The sequence below is a fragment of the Solanum lycopersicum genome, chromosome 7, assembly GCF_036512215.1.
Source record: "Solanum lycopersicum chromosome 7, SLM_r2.1".
NCBI classification, from domain to species: domain Eukaryota; kingdom Viridiplantae; phylum Streptophyta; class Magnoliopsida; order Solanales; family Solanaceae; genus Solanum; species Solanum lycopersicum.
This window is the reverse complement of record NC_090806.1, coordinates 13,303,350-13,309,398: the sequence shown is the minus strand read 5'-3', so window position 1 is coordinate 13,309,398 and position 6,049 is coordinate 13,303,350. Positions and strand designations below refer to the sequence as shown.

The 6,049-nt window shown below is 33.6% G+C and overlaps 1 long non-coding RNA gene across 1 annotated transcript; it reads left to right on the top strand.

The window, feature by feature from the left end:
- Nucleotides 1–401: 401 nt before the first annotated feature.
- On the top strand, nucleotides 402–5,427 carry LOC109120777 (uncharacterized). Its single transcript, XR_002028205.2, has 2 exons — nucleotides 402–651; nucleotides 5,167–5,427. It is a non-coding gene; the product is annotated as an uncharacterized lncRNA (long non-coding RNA).
- Nucleotides 5,428–6,049: the final 622 nt, after the last annotated feature.

Genomic DNA, 6,049 nt, shown 5'->3' with positions numbered 1-6,049 from the left:
ACGTGCTTTTATGTTTAAGTTTGCCTTTGCATGATTTACATGTTCACTTTTGTTGAAATTTATGAGAGGTACCTGATTTGTGTACGAGGGTATTTGGGTTTGAAAAATCCAGGATCGACTCCCTAAGTACCAACCTAAGGGTCCTTGATAAGGACAAAACTTGTGATTCAAATTTGTCAAAAATAGTCCCAACCAATGAGGACAGTCAACCAACCATAGGTCCATCAATGCCCCATCGAAAAGGGCATAGTTTGACACTTAGCGTGGGGAGAATAATATCCCATTTGGTGAACCTCTAATCCAAACCACGAACTAGCAGGATGGTCTGTATGTGGGTCTACAAGGCATCGACACGTCCATCGATGGTGACCTGCATAATTTTCTAGAGGGTCTCGGCCAAGCCAAGGCTATTTTGGGAAATTCACCTACTATTCTTCAAAATGGTTTGGGGAATTTATTTCAGCTTATGATGGATATTTAAGTGGTTTTATAAATATAGAATCCCAAGCCAATTTCATTTTTAATAATAAAAATCCAAACCCCAAAAGAAGAATTCTCTAGAACTCCATTGGATCTTTAATAAAGGAGGGAGCTTGAATCATGATTTTTCCATCAATTCTCCTTCAATTTCGTGGATAGTCATCAATTAAGGTATGGTTTTATATCCTTGAATCTTTTTATTTAAGGAGCCAATCTTAAAAATGATTTCTAAGATCTTTTCAAAAGAAGAATTGTTGTATTTTTTAATCTAGCCATGGGTTCTTATATAAAACGTTTTGAATAAATGAATTAAGATTAAAATGATGTTTATATGTTGATTTACAAAAAAACCACCATGAACCCATGCAAATCATGATTTTCTTATTTTTAATATATTATGGGAGATTTGATCATGTCTCAATTGTACTGATTTGTTGTGTAGTTTCCTTTGGGCTATTGAATTATGTAAGAAGCATATTATAAATGTATGTATGTTATCCTAAATTCATGAATTTCATATTATATTATCTTTGAGCATTAGATATTATGATTATTGGGTTGAATTGGTGACTGTGGCTGTTGGTAAGAGCATTTGAGGAATGAGATGGTTTAATTGGCTATTGATTGGAGTTGTTGAGATTGGATTGGGTGTATGTTTACCTAAACTTCTCTTTATTGTGTAGTATAGTCATTGAATTGTGATGATTGGTATGTTCCACGTATGGTGGCAGTGCTTATGTGATATAATTTTGAAGAATGTGTCCTTGTCAGCATGAATTTATGAATTATGATGTTAGCATGTTAAAACTATGATATATGATCATTGTGAAGATCTACCTGGTGTATGTGTATATGTGAAGTCCAATCATCTGTTTTTCTAAGTGATTATCTATAATCATGATAGGCTAAAGAGATGACTTATATGTGTATAATTAATGTTATACTATGAATCTTCCTCGTTGACTATATGAGTCTTGTGATTGATTATAGTGGTGTTTCTATAGAAGTGAGTGGGTTGACTTGGAAGTATACTTAGTTGACCCTATGTTCTACTTGAATAATATTGTACATGTGATAAGATGATAATGAAATGTGTCTTGTTTTGGTAGACCTATGTCCCTTACTTAATACATGAAAAATGTTAAAATAAATCCTTGAGCTATTAGGGTAAAGAACCTTTGTCATGTATGTAAATTTTTTATTTGAATTTCACCTTTAACATAGTCAAGCGGGACATTAATATGGAACCTTCTAGAAAGGATGTTATAATATTCTTGAAGTTGAAAGTTTTAATGGTATCCTTCTTTTATGAATGATGGACTTTGGGGTAGGTATGCTGGAACGACATGAAATCGTCCCTAAGAAAGTCATCGAGCGATCCTATTTTACCATTGTGTCGCAACCTAGTGGACATCCTTTAGTGATGTGTATTATGATTTATTTGTGACTTCTATATGATACCTCTTCATATGCCCTTATATTGAATTAGACTATAAGAACAAAGGCTAACAACGAGTGAGTATACTTCGGGTGTGACTCTTCATTAGATGAGACTAGAGTTCAAAGAAACCCTTGATATTCATTAACTATGTGCCTGCATCGGATGTGTCCTAGTTCTACCATTGGCAAGTAAAACACCCTCCATCCGAGTAGGGTTTGACTCCAGATTCCATGACTAGCTTTTATGGTCGATGTTGATTATTGCCTATTCTAATCATGTGCAATACATTATAGTGTTGTTAAGTTCTATAATGGTTAGGTAGTGGAATGGAACACTATCTAGATATTGCAGTAGAAGCCATTAAAGATGCTAGTGTGTATGTTCCCTAAATCTTCTCCAAAACCATTATGTGAAAGTCCTTAATTGTTGAATGTCTTCTAAATGAATTAATGAACATAGTGACTTATGTAACACTTCAAAAATTCAATATGTATTCTAGAGACTAACATAAGTGTAAAAAGTTTTAGACACTTTTTAAGGTCAATTTTAATAAATATAAGTCATTTAGAAAGTCTAAAAACAAAAACTTTGAAGAACATCCATGACGTCCGGAAACTAGTTCAATGAGGTTCTAGCGCGCCTTAGCTTATTTGACTAGCTTTAAGGAGTCGTAAAATGATAAAAATTGGTTGAAGGGTGTTTATTTTGTCTTAGAGTAAGTTCATAGTCGAAACTTACGGGAATGACTCCCCAAGGACCAACCGAGGGCCCTTTAGGAGGACCTTTGCATTTTGGGGTCAAAGGACTGCTCAAGGCAGTGTGCTCAGACGAGTTCCATCGACGGGGATTTTGTCAATGGACTTGGCGTCGATGCACAATTATAAATTTGTAAAAAAGGTCATATTGCACAGTCTTTGAACTTAGAGATGGATGTGCATCATTGAGAGAGTAGTGGCCGTCGATTGACCCACAATCCGTCGATCGTGGGGTCGTCTGGGATGCCTGTGTTTTGCTGCAGATTTTGAGTTATTCCATTTAATTAGATGAATTAGTTAGGAAATCAATTAGGTGTTAGGGGAGGTATAATTAATTATTTAACCTCCTCTATAAAGTTCTAACCCAATTAAACTAACCAAATATCTCAGTATTCACAAACCCAAACTCTCTTCCTTCTCTCCTCTTTTTCTCTCTAGTGAAGAACTCCATTGAAAAACAAGCTAGGGGAGGGTTTAAGGTCTGAAAATGGAGAATTTTATCCATCAATCTTCATTAATTAGAAAGTTATGGGATCTCTTTCACCTTTGATACCTCTTTCCTCAAAGGGTTCCATCAAATTTATTACAAAAGTGGGTTTTCATCAAATCCGAAATTGATGTTGTGAATTGATTTGTTTATGATTTTTTATATGATGAATATATTAAGATGTATTTTAAATATATTTTGTTATATATTTATGGATTTATCTAGTTGTAGAAGATAACCTATTTCCCTTAACCCTACGTTGTGATCTTGATGTGAATTGTGTAATGTTGGTTCAATTGACATAGTTATTGGTTGAAATATTTCTAGATGATGTTATTCCATAAATTATAAATAATTTAGGGTGAATTATAGTCCTATAATTCTAGTTGTTGAGAAGTTGATCTAGGTTATGAAGTATGTTGTAACTTTGACCTAAGTATCTTGTCTTAAGATAAGAAGTACTGATGAATTGTGATGTAGTGATTCAATTAGCCTTGTTATTATGTTGGTAATTGTTTTATGATAAAACTACACCCTAATTGGTTTGAGTTAAGGGTTGATTCTAAGACCTTTATGATGAATTATGAACGAGACTTCGTAAGTCTTGTGATCCCTATTCTCTACTTCAAATATGGTTAATTGTGATTAAGTCATGATGTTGCATTGGATTATTCCTTGAATCACAATTTATAAGGCGGGCTTATATGATGTTGAATTGAAATGTCTTGACTATCGTTTGTGAGGTGTTGTCTAAGATGTAAATGTTAATAGGATGGTGATTTTTCACCAAAGTTCCTTATTATGAAGTGATATGTAAATGTGCTAACCTCACTTACATGAATTGTAATGAAAGCATTATAATCATGCAATTCTTATTTAGCTATGATGATGATGATTATACAAGGGATAGACCATATGACTTACATTAATCTATGATGATTAATAAAGACATTAAAGACATTTAAAAAAAGACTCTAGGTTAGCACCGAGTGAACTAGAGTGAGGAGTGTCCCTTCCCACATAGAGAAGGTATGAGTTCTAATATACTCATGATATTGGAGACTATCATGCATGTTCCCGACTATATCTCCTAGTTCTTGAACTATGTTGCTCCAATAGGAATACTAGCTAGTGGATCGACATAGTTGCTTTGTTGATTTTTTGGTACTACCTTGGTAAGTAGTCCGCCTTCATTAGAAGTGGGGTTCCATGACACCGTATTCCACATCAGCTCACGTGGTCTATGTCAGTTAAGGCAAGATTTTCCCAATAGGTAAAATGAATTAAAGGTATGAACTCTAACAAAGATAACCTAAGTGGTTTAGATTAGTCTAGGTAGGGGTATGGGACTACTTAAACATTGCACTAGTTAGCCTTGAAGAAAGTGTTAGGATGATGTTCTTATGTATGAATATGCTTATAATGGTACATGATATATATATGATGAACTTGCACATTGCTTATAATATATGTTTATTCATTTCACTTATGAATATGTGTTGGTATATATTGTTAATGTATGATGATATGTACTCCTAAATGTCATGCTTTGTGAAGTGGAATGTTGGTCATGATTCTTGTTGGGTGGCTTGATTGACTAATGTTATGGGGCTTCGGTCTGTCATTTCACTTGTTGACTTAATAGGGGTTAATGGTTAATTATTTTTCTTTTGTTACGTTATACTGAACTCTTATTCATGCCTATCAAAGTTATAACTTGATGACTAGAGTGATCTTGATTATATATTCTAGTATGTTGATATGTACATTAATTTGATAATTCCTTTTATTGTTGGTTTTGTGATGTACATGCCTATGTTTCAAGGAATATGTTTTTTTTGTATGGTCTTCTTGAATGTGCATAAGGTTATCAAAGGGTAAAATAGCATGCTTTCATGAAAGGTCCCGTTTTAGCATGGTTTGATAATATGTGTGCATATGGTCTCATTCATAGTACAAGTGGTGTAATAAACCCATTTTCTTTTTTTTACACAACATTTTAGGTTCCAGTCGTTCAACGTCTTTTGGATGACTTTGAAGAAGACTTGGAATTCAAAAACATACAAGTTGGGTAGGTCCTCACTTTCCGAGGGCAATGCCACTATGAAGCTATGATGTTGTTTAGTTGCAAGACTATTATGTATCATTGCTTTTCATTTTGATACTAAGTATTGTATGATATATATGTAGTATTATTGTATTGATGTATGGGTGTAATGACCCGAAATAAACCTTAGAAATGAAGGTACTCTTAGATCGCCACGCGGCGTTGTCGAGCTCTTAGAAGTCTAAGACAAGGCCTTAGACATCATTAATAGTATAATCGTAAAAATAGTGAATAAATTAGAGCTATCCATACCACATCAGATGATAGAACATTACTTTATATATACACAAAATATCATTATGCATAATTAGACTTTAAGTGTCTTTGTCATCTTAAGACAGAAGTCAATAGAATAGAATAGGGACACATCCCTTAATGACATAAAATATAAGTTTAAACTATTAGATTAACCATAAGTACATCTTGTCATAAGCAACCCTTAAATCATAAGGGTCTCTTTATTTGAACTTGGGAGATCTATCCAAGATCTTGTTTTAGAAGACATCCTCTAGCCATCACCACCTACACTTTTTGTAAAAAGATGAAGAAGAATGGTATTAGTACAAGAATGCACTAGGTATGACAACCATGCAAAAACAAGCATTTCAAGACAACATTTCATTTGAAATCATGCAACATGTCGATTTAGTAAACTTCATGAACATAGGCACATATAAGCTCAATATAGTTCGCATACATCATATAGACATGGACAATATCCATAATAACAAATAAATCCATTTAACATACTTTAAAGCATATTCAATACAGACCACACA